This window comes from Doryrhamphus excisus, linkage group LG17, assembly GCF_037039965.1.
Source record: "Doryrhamphus excisus strain RoL-2023G ecotype Guam linkage group LG17, RoL_Dexc_Guam_v1.1, whole genome shotgun sequence".
NCBI lineage: Eukaryota > Metazoa > Chordata > Actinopteri > Syngnathiformes > Syngnathidae > Doryrhamphus > Doryrhamphus excisus.
Window position 1 is genome coordinate 11,358,410 of NC_136373.1, and position 18,825 is coordinate 11,377,234.

The 18,825-nt window shown below is 45.4% G+C and overlaps 1 pseudogene; it reads left to right on the forward strand.

Annotated features, from left to right (window-relative positions):
* The first annotated feature begins 535 nt into the window (after window positions 1-535).
* On the forward strand, window positions 536-1,824 carry LOC131137433 (uncharacterized; annotated as a pseudogene).
* The last annotated feature ends 17,001 nt before the right edge of the window (window positions 1,825-18,825 follow it).

The window sequence follows — 18,825 nt, forward strand, 5'->3', positions numbered from 1 at the left end:
TGGGCTTGACTAAATCTTCATTTACTGCAACCAGCGGCCCTCCAGCAAAGGAACAAAACGCCTCAATATTTTTGACCATGTCCAACCCAGAGTACATTGTCTATACAGACAGTGAACTTGAGCAGGCACGTTCATCCTATTTTGAAGACAAAAAAAACGTCTTGGGGCAACACAAACTGCACTAGCCAAGGAGCTCCTCTGCAGACTCATAAGGAACACTATAACCAACATGATCTCAATTGCAAGAGCCCTACGGGACCCCAGTTACCCCAGCAGACGTGATCCATTCCATGGATAGGCGATTGGTGGAGTACTACCCTATGTTGAAGGACAACTCCTCCGGTGATAAGTGGGTATGTGAACTTTCTGGTACAATATGTCAATATCTATCCCATGCAGTATAGTTTTTGTTTCCAACAACTGTTGCAGGCACACATCGCTAAGAAACTCATGAAGAGACTTTCAAATGTCAAAAGGCCAAAGAAGGCCAGGTCTAGCCCTTTAAAAAAATGTCAACTGACATCTGATGAGTTTTGTCGCTTAAATACAGACTCTCCTGGGTCAAGCAATGCCTCTATGATCCCGGAGCAGCCACCTGTTGGGTCCAGCACTCCAGAGACACAGCAGGAAACTACTGAAGATGATGCAGGTACAGTAGCTTCTGCTGTGTATCAGAGCTTTTAAAAACACAAAGCTAATGTCTTCTCTTTTTCTTGCTTCCAGTGGGTTCTACTGAACTGCTCGACAGCCAGAAGAACCAGGCCAGACACTACAAAACCCTCCAAGACATGTACAAGACGCTTTATTACGTCTGATGTTTTAAAGCCACAAGAAAGAGCAACCCAAATTTTAGAAGCTTACCCGTGTTTCAAAGAACTGGACCATGTGAGTAAAAAGATTTTGTTTCTGTCCAAATATCTGACATTTCACATATTGTCATTACCTTGTAAGAGACTAGCTGTCTTTAGTGTTCACAGATAGTTGCATTTCATGAAGCCTCAGTCGATGACAAATAGGCTGATTTAATAATATAGGGTTATATTATGCATTAAGCCATATGACATTATTTTCAGGTAATGGATGAGATGCAAAGATTTATCCAACCAAACAATGGCAACTACATTGGAGAGATTAAGGACAGATGAGACAACTTTTTCTCAAAAGGTCCAGTTCTATGGTGTGATGAAGAAAGCCATGAAGCCTCCAAAGACCTTCAATGGAGGTTTGGTCACAATACTTGCCTTGAGTCATATCCAGACATGTAACAAATGCTACATTATATTGCTTTGTTTTCTGCTTTCATTCAAAATAGTGGAACACACCTTAGCAGTGTTTGCAGCCCTGCCAAGTCTCTTTCCATCGAGTACACCGCCACCAAAGAAGGTGGGTCCTTGCAGTGAAGCACGATGTCACGTAATTAAGGTGTGAAATAGTTTGACTTAAAAAAACAGATACAGAGTGATATAATATGTGAAAAACCTGAGGCTTTATATTTAGCATTTTGTTATCTAGATGGCTGAGGACCATGAAGGATTCTTGCAGCAGCGAACCCTGTCTTGCCCAGTGTTGCTCATAAGTACTAAGGACAACTGCATGATTGCAATTGGCAGCACTCCAGTGACAACCTTTGCCACCGCAAAGCTGAATGAAGGACTGTTGTACCTGATGGCATATTACTATGCATTGCACCTTTCATAGTCAAAGTGTATTTACATCTTGCTGCTCGTACTGCAAACAGAAATACTTCAAGACTCCATCCATGTTCAAGATGCTACCTCCACATCCAAAAAGGCTCTTGCAGAGTGGAAGTCCTTCATCCAGTGAGTGCATCTGTTCACTTTCATTATTCATCAGTTCAGCTTTGTATATTGTTTCAAGCATCAGAAACCATTGTTAAGATTCTTAAATACAGAGGTGGAAAAAAATACAAATACAGAGGTGGAGATCAACTATTTTTGTGAAGGACTGGCTTTATGTTAGTATGATCATGCGGTTGGACTGAAGTCTTTGTGTGAGCGCATATATAAAGAATTTAAATAAAAGCTTAAAGGGATTGTTTGGATTTTTTGACATTATGTTCTATGACATTCACATCAGCAGGGTACAACAATATGCGTTCAAAAGAGTAATACATTTGCATCACAAAAAGTCACCTTGCTGTAGTATGCTGTTGATAGGGATGCCATACAACTTCATGTCAGAATATCCAAACGCTCTCTTTGAAGTGGATTAGGTCTGAGTTGAAATCGAAGGCACACGATACATAAGTTAAAAATTTATTTACGCCTGCCGTCTGTCTGGTGCTCCATGCTTGTATTTTGTCATATTGGGTCTTTAAGTATTTTTGGCAGTACTTTTCTTGGAGACAGTATGATTTTTTTTTTTAGACATTGTTGTTTTCAGGATGTGTTTATCATGTTGTATTTTGTATTTGTTTATATTAAGTATGAAAAATGGTATTTTAAAGTTTTCTTATTTTAAGATTTATCTCCTTTTTACATATAATCCTTTTTGCTTAAAACAAGCACAACATTAGAACAACTAGCAATTTTAACAGCACATGTTTCTTATCAATAAAGAACAATATTTGTCACGGGCGGGCTTCACCCCCTCGTGACAGCTCTCTTAGTTTCCTTCTTTGCTTCTGTTCCGGTTTCCATGCCTTTATTTTGGTAACCACTTCCTTTGTTGTTCCCTTCCGTTTTCCTTGCTCCTGCTCTTTTCACGCACCTGCTTCTAATTTCATAATCCCTATTTAGTTCAGGTGCGTGCTCTTTCTCTTGTGGCTTCATTGCAAATTGTGTTTGGTTTGCCTTTTGCTTGGTAGTTGTTGTGTCCTGCTGCTGCCATTAAAGTCAACGTTTTATCTGCACTTTTGGTCCTGCTCTCTGCATCATGGGGTCGTACCGCAAAGCTCGCAAGCCCGAATGTGACAATATTCCCATATCTAGAATATGGAAGAAAATTTTGCTTAAATCTAACATTATAAAAGTACATGTTATCATAGTTTATGATATTAATAAGAATATTTGGCTTCATCTCTTCTTGTAATAAGGACATTTTACTTAAATCTATTGATGTGATTAAAAACAACTTGCTTAAAATTAGTCATGACTTCTTATTTTAGGACTTCTTATATTTTTAAATTCACAAGAAAATATTTTTAATTTTAAGAATTCTAGCCAAGCAAATTTTGCTGACCCCATTGGCAGATTTTTTTGGTTGAAATAATAAAAGTTATATAATTTTATGATAAGTCAACGTCAACCCCTGCTGCCCCCCTGCTGCTCTTGGGGATGGTGCCCAGATGTATGGACCACCCTTATTCCCAAAACCAGTGACCCCGGAGCACTGGAGCAGATAAAGAACTGGCGACCTATCACTATTGGGTGATATTGGCTCCTCAGACTTTTCTCGGCAGCGTTACATAGCAGGGTCCGAGAGGTCTGTGCGCTCAATCCCAGGCAAAGAGGATTAATTCAAGCCCGGGGCAGTCCTGAAAATATGATACTTCTAAGTGGCATTATATAACGTTCTGCTGCTAAAAAAAAAAGCTTCTCGCGGTTGTGTTCATTGACCTTGCAAAGGCCTTTGACACGGAGGCCCACAAACTCATCATTGAAGCCCCCCGTTGCCGAGGGGTAGATGTTTTCCTGCTGGAGCTCCTTGAAAATCTGAATAAAGGGTGCACATCTACAGTGGAGCCCAACTCTGGCTGGACTAATTGGATAAGAATAGAGAGTGGCGTCAAGCAGGGTGACCCACCCTCCCCCTTGCTCTTCAACATTGCGCTAGATCAGGGGTCGGGAACCTTTTTGGCTACGAGAGCCATGAAGGCCAGATATTTTAAAATGTGTATCTGGGAGAGCCATATACATTTTTTTAAACATTGAATGCAATAACAGCTAGGAGACCAGGGTTCAATTCCCGCCCTCGGCCATCTCTGTGTGGAGTTTGCATGTTCTCCCCGTGCATGCGTGGGTTTTCTCCGGGTACTCCGGTTTCCTCCCACATTCCAAAAACATGCTAGGTTAATTGGCGACTCCAAATTGCCAAATGAATGTGTGTGTGAATGGTTGTTTGTCTATATGTGCCCTGTGATTGGCTGGCGACCAGTCCAGGGTGTACCCCACCTCTCGCCCGAAGACAGCTGGGATAGGCTCCAGCACCCCCGCGACCCTCGTGAGGAAAAAGCGGTAGAAAATGAATGAATGAATGCAATAAAATGTGTGCATTTTTATGTAAGACCAACAGTTTTAGATATAATGGGCTCTCATTATGTAGACCAGGCACACTACCCCACGACAATGGGGTGTGGCCAGCACACTTTCGTGAGCAGCGCAGTGTAATAATAAATCAAATACTTGCTGCCATTAATGCAACTTCTGCTGCTGCATAGTTTTGCACCATACTCAGTATATTTCATTCTTTTGGCCATCTTCGTCAGAAGGCTTGGTTCTGCAGCTTTAGCTAGGTAACTATTTGACTAAAGGAGGAAAGTTTACATTTACATGTTGATATCTCAATGACCGAGGTAGACTACAGCATTACCCAGTAATAATCGAGTTTTGGTGTTTGACCTGGAAAATATCATCAAGAAAGATGGATATGGTCGGCCGTATTGCAGTAGAAAATAGATGGGCGGATTAAAATGCATAAGAAAGTTGTTGATTTTGAATATTATTTTTAACAGTCATTTCTGTGATGGTTTACTTTAAAATGTTAGCAAAAATACATTTTTATTGTGGTAAGAAATGCTTGAGAGCCAGATACAGTCATCAAAAGAGCCTTACCTGGCTCCCGAGCCATAGGTTCCCTACCTCAGCGCTAGATCCACTGCTGGACATGTTGGAGACGCAGGGGAAGGGAATAAGAGGGGGTCTGCGTCCATGACCTCCTTGGTGTTTGCTGACAACCTACTCAGTGGATCCTGGGCTGGCATGGTACGTAACCTCATCATTCTGGAAACGTTCCTGGAATTGACGGGACTGAGGGTTAATGTTAAGTGCTGTGGATTCTTGCTGAGGCCCGGGCATGATAGGAAACTGGAGTGTGGAGGGCGGAAGGCAGACAACCTGGCTTGTCTGGGAACTTGCGGTAAAAATCGGATAAGAGGGTAGGGTCGAGGATAAGTGACCGGGAGACCCATGAGCGATCTTCGGGACCGTAACCCTCCCAGTCCACGAGGTACTGCACACCCCTGCCCCGTCTCCTGGCATCCAAGATAGACCTGGCTGTAAAGGCTGGGTGTCCGTCCACCAGGCGAGGGTTAAGCTCGCTTATTGTAACCGGCTTCAGGCGGGACACGTGAAACACCGGGTAGGGCCTGAGAGAAGGGGGGAGCTTGAGTCTGGCGGAAGCAGGGTTGACCATACGAACCACCTTGTATGGTCCCACAAACCTGGGGGCCAACTTCTTTGACTCCACGGCCAGGGGCAGGTCCCGAGAAGACAGCCAGACACTCTGCCCTGGCTGGTAGTTGGGTGCAGGCCTCCGATGGCGATCCGCCAGTCTTTGATTGCGTTTGGCGATCCGGGATAGTGCCGCCCGTGTATCCCGCCACACCCGATGGACCCAGCGGATCAACGAGGCCACCGAGGTAACCGATGATCCGGACTCCTGAGGGGGGAACAGTGGAGGCTGGAAGCCGTGGACAACATGAAAAGGAGAGAGGCCAGTGGAGGAGCACACCAGGGTGTTGTGGGCGTACTCCACCCATGGGAGATCCCAAGACCAGGACGTGGGATGTTGGTGGCACACACACCTCAAGGCTGACTCCAGGTCCTGGTTTACCCGTTCCGTCTGCCCGTTGGACAGATATCCAGAGCAGAGGCTGACCGAGGCTTGCAAAAGGCCCTCCAGACCGCTGAGGCGAACTGGCCCCCTGTTGGACACCACATCGACAGGAATGCCATGGGGGCGGACCACATGCTGTACCAGGAGCTTGGCTGTCTCCAGGGCGGAGGGGATTCTGCGGAGGGGAACAAAGTGAGCAGACTTCGAGAACCTATCTACAATGGTAAGAATAGCCGTGAAACCCCTCGAAGCGGGCAGACCCATCACAAAGTCCAAGGCAATGTGCGACCAAGGGCGAGAGGGGATGGGGAGCAGGTGAAGCAGGCCAGCCGGTGGTTGGTTGGATGACTTGTTTCTGGCACAGACTGAGCAGGCAGCAACGAAGCTCTTTGTGTCGGCGTCTGGCTCCGGGGTGACAGGCGATCTTAGAACAGTGGCCCCAGGTCAGGACCTCCGACCGCAGGGACCGTGGGACGAACAGTCGGTCTGGAGGGCAGCCCGCTGGGAGAGGGGTGTCTCCGCTGGCTTCAGCCACCCTCTTCTCGATCTCCCACTGGAGTCCGCCCACGATGCAGGACAGGGGAAGGATGGAGTCAGGTGTTTGGTCCTCAGCTTGTGGTGCATACATTCGGGAGAGTGCGTCTGGTTTGCCGTTTAGAGAACCTGGGCGATATGTCAGAGTGAAGTCGAAGCGGGTGAGGAAGAGAGCCCACCGGGCCTGGCGGGGGTTGAGGCGCTGGGCAGAGCGGATGTATGAAAGGTTTCTGTGATCCGTGTAAATGACAAACGGGTGTGCCGCCCTCCAACCAGTGCCTCCATTCCTGCAGGGCGAGGACCACCGCCAACAGCTCCCGATTGCCAACATCATAGTTGCGTTCAGCAGGCGAGAGGCGCCTGGAGAAAAAGGCGCAGGGGTGCAGCCTCTGGTCAGAGCTGGAACGCTGGGAGAACACGGCCCCTACGCCAGTATCAGACGCATCCACTTCAACAAAAAACGGGAGATTAGGGTTAGGGTGAATCAGAACAGGTGCAGAAGTGAAGAAGGACTTGAGGCGCCGAAAGGCTGAATCGGCCCCCGGTGACCAGGAAAACGGAACCTTGGTAGATGTCAGCTTGTTCAGAGGGTCGGCGACTTTACTAAAGTCGCGAATAAAGTGCCGGTAGAAGTTGGCGAAACCCAGAAACCTCTGTAACAGCTTCCTAGATGTAGGAGTGGGCCAGTCAACCACAGCCTGGATCTTGGCAGGGTCCGGTCTCAGTTGCCCCTTCTCCACAATAAACCCCAGAAAAGGAACCAACGGTGAATGAAACATGCACTTTTGAGGCTTTACGAACAGACGGTTCTCCAAGAGCCTCTGGAGGACAAGGTGAACGTGCTGCAGGTGTTGTTTGGTGGAAGAGGAGTAAATAAGAATGTCGTCCAGATACACAAAAACAAAGCGGCCAATCATGTCGCGTAAGACATCGTTAATGAGGCATTGGAAAACTGCAGGGGCGTTAGTAAGACCAAAAGGCATGACGCAGTATGCCCTAATGGCGTGTTAAAGGCTGTCTTCCACTCATCCCCTTGAAGGACAGACCGGAGGAGAGGCGGAGCGGAGACAGTTTGCATGGCAGAATGAACTCCAGTTGACTATTTTAAAAGTGGACCAATCAATATAAGGACTGTGACGGTGCAACCAAGGGAGACCCAGAACTACAGGAGCGGAGCGTGAGGGGATAACAAAAAAAACAAATGGATTCCCGGTGGTTGCCAGACAGCAGGAGAGAGACCTGGCGTATCTGATGCGTGATGCTAGCTAAGTGGCATCCATCCAAAGAACGCACATTTTTGCATCTCTCCACACGCACCGTGGGGATATTAAGTTCCTTTACCGAGCCACTGTCTATAAAGTTCTCGTCAGCGCCCGAGTCAACAAGGGCAGAAATAGCGAGGTGCCCCTCCCCTCCCCAAGACAACGTACCTTCCACTTGCAGACGGCCCACGGAAGCAGTGGAGGAGGGAGGGGGGGAACGTCCGTCCACCAATGAGCTCTTGGAGGGGGATGAACGTCGAGCAGCTGGCCGGCTGGAGCAGCGGGAGACTGCATGGTCCGCGGCGAAGTCTTTCCGCGGCAGATATCCGGTTGGCTCCCAGCTGCATAGGAACCGCCTCCCCGATGCTCTTGGTGGGTGAAACCATCGACGGTGGAGGCGGAAGCGCAAGAGTTTTGTGGGGGTGAGAGAGTAGCTGGGGGCGTTCCCCACCACGCTGACGGCTGCGCTCGCGCAGACGGTTGTCCATTCTGATGGCGAGGGAGATGAGCTCTTCGAAGGAACGGGTCTCATCCCGGGCTGCCAATTAGTCCAGCAGACGGGGACTAAGGCTGGCCAGGAAGACGCACCGTAGGGCTTTTTCATCCCAGCCGCTGGGTGATTGAGTACAAGGAGATTGAGTGATCCGCCACCGAGTTCGTGCCTTGGCGCAGGGCCAGGAGGCGCAGTCCAGCCTCTCGTTCTCTGACCGGGTGGTCCCAACACGTTCTTGAGCTCTTCAATGAACAGGGGTAAGCTGGAGAGGAGTTCCGGCTTGTTTTCGCTCACCACCATGGCCCATTTGGCGGCACGTCCAGTCAATAGACCAATTATATACGCCACCTTGGCAGAGTCGGTGGCGTAGGTTTGCGCTTGCTGACAAAACACGAGGCAGCACTGGTGGAGGAATAGTCTGCACTCGCCAAAATGACCCTCATACCTGGAAGGGTGAGGGATATTGGGCTCCCGTGCGACTAGTTGGAGCGCCGATGATGTTGTGGCCGGTGGTGGAACGGCGTCCGAGGGGGCGACCACAGACGTGCCAGTCAAGCGGGCGTGCATGTCGCGGACCAAAGTGGATAGGTCCTGTAATGTCCGCTCGTGGTCGCTGATGATCTGCCCCTGGGCCTTGAGGGCAAACTCGAGTTGCTGATGTTCCGCGGGATCCATGGCATTGGCGGGATTATTCTATCACGATCTGATCGTGTGGCGGAGAGGGTGGATCCCAAGATGCAGGACACAGCAAGTTCAGGTAAGGTGAAGCTGCTTTAATTGTTCAGGTGAGCGAGAAGCAGTAAACGAAAGGCGACGAAGCACAAAAGAGGGGCTCCGTGGAAGGGTGCACGCAGGCACAACACAAAATATGAGGAAGAACAGAGAGCAGTCTTAGAGGCCAGCGGGCTACCGGACGGGTAGGAGGGTGCGTGGCCGAGGCGTGAGTAACGCTGGAGGGGCACAGGAGCAGGGTCGTAGCTAGGAGCTAGTCTGTGACGTCCACAAAGGAATAATCCCGCACCCTCCTGCCGCAGCTCAGTGCCTTAAGAAGGGAACCGGAAATGATGTTGATTGGCAGCAGCTGCGCCCATCAGGTAGCTCCGCCCAACTCAAAGGAGGTCCACAACTGCAGATGCACACAGAGAGCAGTAAGAGTACAAATAACATGTCCTCAATAACACATGTCACTGCGCAGCGTGACAGAATGTTATTTGAATAGAAACTGAAAGAGGACACAAAATGTATTTTATTTGGTGAACCGGATGTACCTTATTTTGAAGGGCACTAAACAGGATGTTCTGTCATCCATTTTGTCAATTAAACAGAGAGAAGTAATATCAATGCCTTACGCTGTTGGTACAGTTACAGTGTGACTGTCAATAAAAGGGAACTTTTAGTTCCAAAAAAAGACATCCATCGCTGTTGTCTTTGAGAAGCTTTCATTCTGCTACATTTTGGTGCTGAAACCTGGGAAGTAAGGACTTTTTCTTGGAACTTTTGGAACAAAGTGAACAGCTAACGACTATTGAACTGCCAAGATGACAGACTGACTAGAACGGATGAAAAGGAAGCGAGCAACTGTACGTGCCGCTACGACAAGGTTGTTAACTCGTCTAGCAAAGAACGACCTGATTCCAGCAAAATATGTGAGTTCCTGACCGTTTTATCATCAAGGGAAGACAGTTTAACTGACTTGGACAAAGGCATTGAAGAGGAGACACCAACAGACAGTCTGGATGCCGAACTTGAGAGTACAATGGAGTACATGGACCGCGTTCTCACGTGGAAGGTTCGTGCCACCAGCATTGTTGAAAGATCACTAGAGGCAGCAAGGGAGCCTGCAAGATAGCGAACTAGTGATAGAAGCTCAGGCTCAAATGTGTCACAGTCTGGACAAGCAGTTAAATTTCCCAAGCTAATTATAGCTCAGTATGATGGTGAAATAAGCCAATGGCAGGGATTCTGGAGTCAGTATGAAACAGCTATTCATGAGAATAATGCCTTACTGACAAGTTCACTTAACTCAGATCTTATCTGACTGGAGCAGCTGCTAGAACAATTGCAGGACTCACAACAACCGATGACAATTAAGATTCTGCAATAGATTCTCCAGACCCGCTTTGGGAGGAAATACATTGTAATTAGTGCTCACATGTCAAAACTATTGAACCTGACTCCTGTTAAGAGATCAACTGATGTGGCTGAGCTGAGACAATTGTATGATGACTGTGAGATCCAGATACACAGCTTGGAGTCACTTGGAGTACACAGTGACAGTTATGGCTGTCTGCTATGTCCAGTGCTTATGCAGCTTATCCCAGAAGACATAGCATTAGCCTTCACCCGGAGACCAGACTCGAACAACGAATGGAAGGTGGCAGAGCTGATCCAGTTTCTACAGCAGGAGCTGCAGAGCAGAGAACGGGCGCTCCAGCTTAACAGACCCGGCCATACTTCAAAGGGTACTTCTCAAATCAACAAGCCAATGGGAAAAATGTCTTGCGCTGGGGAGAGCAAATCTCGGAAGTTCAGCGACTGCTTTGCACACAGCCAACAGCACGCCTCAGACCTGTGTGTACTGTAACAGCACTAACCATAAACCAGAAAACTATACAGACCATACAGGAAGTGCACGTAAAAAGAACCTTAAAAGGCTGAGCAGGTGTTATGTCTGTTGAGGTCCAAAACACATTGCAAAGTACTGTAGAGCCAAGGTCTCATGTAGCCAATGTAACCGCAGGCACCATGAGTCAGTTTGTGAACAGTTTGAAGCTAAGCCAGAAGCTGACACTACTAATTGTGAGACTACAGATGCTGTCATGTCTTCCGTAACCAGTCCTGTAAAGGTTAAGACTAATATTAAGAACACAGTACTGCTTCAGACAGTTAAGGCATGGACTGTAGGCCCAAAGAAGAGAGCTATAACTCGCTGTCTATTAGATGGAGGCAGTCAGCGTAGCTTTATGCACAGAAGTACTGTCAGAGCTCTCGGCCTGCCAGTTGTGAGACAAGAGACACTGAACCTCCACGTTTTTGGTTCCACCACTCCTGTAACAGGGAAACGCAATATTGTAAGAGTGGAGCTTCACAACATTTGGAACACGGAACAAAGACTTGAGATAGAAGCAGTAGAAACCCCTCAGGTGTGTGCAGCTGTGATTAAGGTCCCAAGCGAGCCCCTTCAAGCAGAAATTAAGAAAAGAGGGCTGCAGCTTGCAGATTTTCCAATAGAACGGACCAATGACAAAGAGCTGCAAGTGTTAATAGGTGCAGACTACTACTGGCAGGCAGTTACCGGCAAAGTCCAAAGGGTGACAAATGCAGTAGTGGCAGTTGAGTCTATTTTCGGGTGGACTTTACAGGGACCAGAAGCTGTGTCCAGTGTTACAGGTACCACTTGCATGCACATTAGTTTGACTGAAGATGCCCAGCTGTCCAAGCAGCTTCATGCATTCTGGGAAGTGGAGTCATTGGGTATAATAAACGGTCAAACAGAGAGCCCAGAAGACAACAAACAACAACCACATTTGAAAATGGTTGCTACCAAATTGAGCTTCCATGGCGAATAGATAAAAAAACAACTTTCAGACAACTTTAGGATAGCAAAGAGACGTTTTGAGAGCCTTGTGAAAAAACTGAAGACCGATGTAACCTTGTATACTAGGTACAACGATGTTATAAACGACTACTTGCACCAAGGCATTTGTGAGGATGTAACCAAGGGCACAACAGTGGCAGGAACACAGACGGTAAAATATTACATGCCACATCACGCTGTTATACGAGAAGACAAGGCCACAACAAAACTTCGACAAGGGTTGCCAATCTCTCAATGACTGTTTGTACAATGGGCCTAACCTGAACCCAAACCTGCTGGATGTGCTTATTCAGTTCAGACTGCATGAGATAGCCTTCACTGCTGACATAACCAAGGCTTTTCTCCAGATCTCTCTTTCAAAAATGGACAAGGACGCTGTTAGGTTTCTGTGGCTACACGGACCTCCAACCAAAGACTAAAGATGAGGTACGTGTTATGAGAATGAACAGAGTAGTCTTTGGTGTGGTTCCGAGTCCATTCCTGCTTGCTGCTACTATAAGAAATGTAGCCCAGTGTCAGGTCCAAGCACCTTGACAATGAAAAGGAAGGAAGAAGGCAGCAGTTTTCAATTTTACACGAGGAGAACGGTTGAGATGTACTCAGACTCGCGAGGAGAAACGGAAGAGATGTACTTGGTATACAATCTCCAACCACTCTGAGTACACTCTCCGTTGCCTCCCTTTTTATTTTCGTGATATGATCAAGCTTACACAACCTAACAGTTGATGGCATTTAGATGTATGATAAGAATACAATTGGTGGACTTCGTCGTGCCTCTGTGTGCCGCTGTGGTCAGAAAAGTCTTCTATTCCACACGGACACTCATCCGAAGGTCAGCAGGATACAGGGCTCATACATACAACATTTAAATGTGTTCACAGTCAAATATATGATAACTTAAATGAACATTAACCATCATTTCCCTCCTGTTTATCATGTATTTGCACAAATTCTCACATTCTCACAAAACCCTTTGATGGGCTGTCTTCTCAGCTCAACAACTGGAGGCTGAAGGTTGACGGGATACCGACGGAAGAGAAGACCACAAACAGTAAGACACTTTTGATCAGAGTGTGAGTCCCTTTGTGTTAAAGCAGGGGTGGGCAAACTGAGACCTGGGGTCCGCATGCAGCCCGCTAAGTGTTCTTGACCCCTAGAACTGAGTGCGGCCCGCGGGTCAATAAGGTTTGTCACCCGGTGCTAAAAGCCTTGTGTATACATACTAGTCGCTGGCAAGCAAAAGATACGGACTCGACAGTCTTCTGTAGGAAGACGAGCTGGCAGTCTTTTGTGATGAGGCGGACTTGGCAGTCTTTTGCAGTAAGACAGACTTGTAGTCTTTTGCAGTAAGACGGAGTTGTCTTGTGTAATAAGACGGAGTTGGCAGTTTTTGTAATTAGACGGAGTTGGCGGTCTTTCACAATTAGACAGAGTTGGCAGTTTTTTGTACAAAGACGGAGTTGACGGTCATGTCGGTGAAAGGCCTTTTCGGGGTTTGAATGTGAAAACGTTTTCAAAGTACGAATGAGTGTGTGAATGGGAGATTTTGTCACTAGACAGGTCTTCATATTAAAGGGTGAGAAAAAGAGTAAGTCTCTGAGGAAGCAGAGGCAAGAATTCTCCGCCCTCACCGGGGTAGAAGCTTGAGAATTACCTCAAAGAAAAGTTCATTACTCTCTCACTGACAAACAACCCTGTTGTTAGTTTTCCCTAGGAAGCTCATCACAACAGGGACCAAATTATTCCCAAGATGGGAAATAAATGTGGAAATCCACAAGTCAAAAAGGAAAGTGCAAGGATTGGTGTTACGTGTTTCACCGCCAACCAACCAAAATAAAATATCTAGAAATATGGATTAACAAGTACGGTTTTGACGGACAATTATCGATCCCTAAATTAATAAAATTGCAACAGGATATTGCAAAAAGGAACAAGAATCAAACCAAAAAAATGCAAAAGGAAGGGTATGGTGACCTATCATATTGGAAGGAGTTGGCAGAGAAAAGGCAAAAAGGTGAGGCGAAGATGGAAGAAAGGAAGGTGAGAGAAAAAGCAGAAAGTGAAGGTTGTAAAAAGGAAGAGTTATACAAGATAGTAAGGGAAGTTTTACTTCAGGAGTATCAGAAAGATGAAGGAAAAGTAAATGAGGAGAAAGACTCAGACACATTTTTTACACGAAAGGAAGATAACGAAAGTAGGGTTATGCCAACTAAAGGAGTGAGCAATAGTAGTCAAAATGATGGTGTTGTAGGTGGACAATCACGATTGTATCCACAGTTCCCTGAACCCCCACATTATGACAACCATGATGTCAGACCATCAGCGCCATACCCACCACAAACAAGAGCTAAACCTTTTTCTGTTGAGTGGTCAAAACAGATGGGAGAAGTATTTTCTCCTAAAACACCACCTAGGGTTTCACCGGAAACCGATGCGTTTTATATGATAGAGGTACCAAACCCTAATGTAGACGCAATACATGCTAATTCAAATCCTGGCATAAAAGGGTGGGTTGATAAACATTTCATCGGAATGCCCACAGCAACTATGGCAGACTATATCACACACGTGCAGCATGCAGCATGCAAAATGCAGGTGTTAAGTAACAAAAATAAGATGCAAAAAATAGACACCTTTGTTGCAGATAACGGAGAAATCCTCTTTCAAAGTCAAGGACGATTCAGAGGAAAAGGTAGAGGAAGAGGAAGAGGTAGAGGAACAGGTAGACAGAATGTACGAAGCTATCCCAACACTACTGGATGTTGGAATTGCGGTGAAGAAGGTCACTTCTCCCGTGATTGTGACAAAGGCCAGTTCAAAAGGAACCAAAAGCCATATTCAGCATGACTAGGCTTGTCTTAACAAATACAACTAGAACCAAATGATGAATAAGTAGTACAATTAGAATTTACAAGAGGTATTTGCCTTTGAACATCGCAGAAGTCACATTGAAAGTGAATGATAAGACAATCAGATTCCGTTGTGACTCAGGAGCATGTAGAACAAGTTGCAGATATGAGTTTCTACATTTCAGATCTGCAGGCAATACATGGCTCAGGACAACAGGAGGAAAATTTGACACTAGTGGTCAACTCCCTACCAATAACGTTGTGGTCTCTAGGTCCATCAGATGTAGGACTAATTCAAAGAGCCCAACCTGTACAAATTAAAGCTAAAAATTATTACAGACCATGTGTTAGGCAATACCCAATAAAATTAGACGTATATGAAGGATTAAAACCAGTGATAGAAGTTAAAAGCTAAAGCCTTAGTAGAACGTATCAACTCAAAATGGAACATCCTTAATTTTCCAGTGGGAAAAAAGTGCCACTCTCTGTGGGATGGAGAATGATACAGGACAGGTTGTAAATCAAGCTGTTGTGGCGAGAGCACCTTGTGTGCCTGACCCACTAACATGGTTAAATTCTTTACCAACAGATTTCACATAGTTCACCATAGTAGACATCAGTAATGCATTCTTCTCCATTCCAATAGAGAAAGAAGGTTTAGGTTTGCATTTACTTTTGCAGAAAAAAAATATACATACACACGCCTACCGCAAGGATATTGTGAAAGCCCGATAATTTATTCACAAGCAATGATAGCCATTATGTCTATGTTTAACTCCCAAATGAAAGCCAGATATTACTATATGTAGATGACATCCTACTAGCGTCAACAGATAGGAAGTCATGTGAGGAAGACACAATAGCCTTGTTGCATCAATTACCAAAAGAAGGCCATAAAAGTGGGTAAAACAAATGATGTCCTTTTTAGGATTCACTAATTAGATGTAGATGTTGGATTCCGAACTATGCACAAATAGTGTCACCATTAACAAACTTAATGTATACAAATGACGTCACTCTTACAGTGAAATGAGGAGGCAGAAAAAGCATTCTGTGAAAAAGAGTACTGGTAGGAAGTACGATTCTAGCACTACCTGATTACAGCAAAACATTTAAACAAACAGTAGAGTATAAAGGTGTGAAGTGAGACTGAGGTCATGTACTCAGTCTTATTACAAGAGTATGGTGCAAAGAAACGACCAATAGCATACTACTCTTCTAAGTTAGATGCAGTAGCATGTGCCGTGCCACATTGTGTGCGGGCTGTAATAGCAGCATCTATGGCCGTGGAAACAAGTGCAACCATTGTATTGTTCCATCCACTCGTACTGAAAGTACCTCATGCGGTTTCCACCCTGCTATTACAGACTAACATGACATTTTTGTCTCCTGCTAGACATCTGTCATGTATGGCGACACTTTTGTCCCAACCACACTTAACACTTGAGCGATTCACCACGCTCAACCCAGCTACCCTTCTACCACTCCCTGAGGAAGGCGAAACACATGATTGTGATGAGCTAACAACACAAACTGCAAAGTGTAGACCAGACTTATTAGATCAGTCACTAACAAAAAGAGGAGATTTTTGTAGATGTTTCCTCAAAGAAAAATGATTTGTGGAAAGAATAATAACCGTCTATGCAGTCATAGCGCTTACAGAAGCATGCAAATTAATGAAAGGTCAAAAGGTGACAAATTATACCGATAGCCAATATGTATATTGAACAGTACATACCTTTGCACAATACTGGAAAAACAGAGGTATGATAACTTAAACAGGAAAACCAGTAACTCATGCAGGATTGTTAACAGCATTACTAGAAGCAGTGCAATTACCAAAACAAATTGATGTATGTAAATGCATGGCACATACAAATAATACTAATACCGATATCCTTGGGAAATGCATTCGCTGATAAAATGGTAAAACAAGCGGCATTAAAGGAACTGAACCACCTTAAGACTGAAAAATTACAAGCAGACTTTGAGATATTGGCAGATATGCAACAACAAAGTCCAAAACAGGAAATTGACCACTGGCTTAGGAATAAAGCAACCCTGGACAAAAATGTTTATATGTCGACAGATAAGAAACCAATCTTGCCAAAAAAGTGTAAAAGTGGGCTGATATTTTGAGCCATGGTGTTACACATGTCTCAACAGGATGTGTCACACTATTAACACCCACTTTAATTCGTATTTAAAAAATCGTATTCAAAAAAAATTTTGTAGAGCGTTTTTAACGTGTGCAAAACACAATGTTCAGGACAACTTGTGACCGAGGCGTGGCCAATTTCCAAAACCACAATATTAATTTCAAGTAATACACATGGACCTTATTGAGCTAAATAAAAGTGAAGGAAAGTCAGCCCTGATTCTTGCATCCCAGAGCTGTTGTAGATTGGCTTCAGATGGGATGGAGTTGGGGGTATGTGTATGAGATGGACCAGGATCCTGTTCCTGGACCAGATACTTGCTCCTTCACCCCATTATCTTTATTACCTCCTGAGTTTAGTTTTCCAATGAGTGAATGGCCATAAATGCCTGAGACCATCCTGGCTTTTTGGTTCTCCCACAATGATCTCTGCAAAGATAACAAGAGACGCAGCACAGGATGCTGTGTCCTGACCTTCTACTAGAGGTTGACAGGTACTGATCACAGTTTAACATGGTATTCATCTAATCTGCATGGAATATCTTTTCAATGAAACAGAATGAGACTACAGCAGTCACTTTATAAATTAACTTGTAAAAGAAAAGAAAAAAAAAAAGGAAAGAAAACAGGAACAATGTTCCACATGGACTTAAAGAACCATAGCACGTGCCATCCCCAAAGTGGAGGACTGGTAGAATAGAAAATGCATGGAAGAAACAAAGCGTCCAAGGACACAATGTTTAGATCTTGTTAAATTACACATAAACATAACAGCACAAATGGTTTGAGTCCATATGAAACGTTTGTTAAAGCTTATAGGTTGACACAGTTCGAAAATGTGTAGGAAACTGATGACGATTCCACTTTGATAGAAGACATGAGACTGACACCAGGAGACTGAGTGTTGAGTAAAAGTGGAACAAGAAAACACTGGCACCCTCCCAAGTGGGAAGGGCCTTATCAAGTACTGTTAACGACACCAACAGCATTAAGAATTGCAGAAAGAAACGCATTGTAAAGTAGTCATTGTTCGGGAGTCTGACGAGGAAGGTAAAGACCAGTCTGTGATGCAGGGGACTTCAGAGTCCTAGACTTTGAGGCATCGTGCTGAGCAGTGAAGATTATAGCACATACCCTTGTCCAGAAAACCGAACAATGCATCCTAGCTCTAAGATCACTATTGTAACAAGAGGATTGGTGTTCCTGACAAGTTGCAGTGTCTTCTTCTTTCCCATACAGTGCCTCAATGTCTCGGAGTGGAGCATGATCTTGATCGCACACGTCCACCCTTGCCTTGCCAACAACAACATCCTGATACAACAGCATGCATGAGTCCTCTCATCTCATCAGCCATGCCATAGTGTCCAGTTTTATCTTCACCAAGACCTGAAGAAGATCCATCACATGAACTGTGCTCTGACAGCAAACAATCACCTCCAGAGATGCATTGTGACTCACTATCCAAGACTACTGAAGAGTTCAGAAGACGTTTGCTGACATGGTGTTTATGGTGACAACGACAATCACATCACCAGCCACTAAAGTGGAATGTGGCCGACTCATGTCCGAACTGGACAGGATCACACCTTTGATGCAAGGACAAGCCAAGCACCAGAAGTGACAACTAATGGCCACCTGCAAGGAGGACATCCAGAGGAGAGACTGGAACAGCAATATGACCCTGGCATGTGCAGCAAAGGAGACTTTGGACCAAAGACTTGATGGAGGACTTTCTTAACAAGCAAGGTGGAAGGAAGCAAGGAGGTGGGGTGTGATGGGATCGTGCCTACTCTGACTCACCTGATGCCAAGGATGACAATGAAGTTGACATTAACGCACGCACACACGCACACACACACGCACACACACACGCACACACACACACACAAACAGTACTAGAGAACAGACGCGTGGTGTTGATGTAGAGACAAATACCACTATGACATTGTATATAACATGAGCGGAACATGTGCAGTAGTGACATTACTGATTCCAGTATATTTACCCTATGAATGTTGACATGTTACTAAATGCTATCTTTGAAGCAGATGAACATCACCTCCCAAACTACTTCCAAACGAAAAGGGAGGGTCCAGACACTGACTAGATGATGAAAGACAATCCCACTTACACCG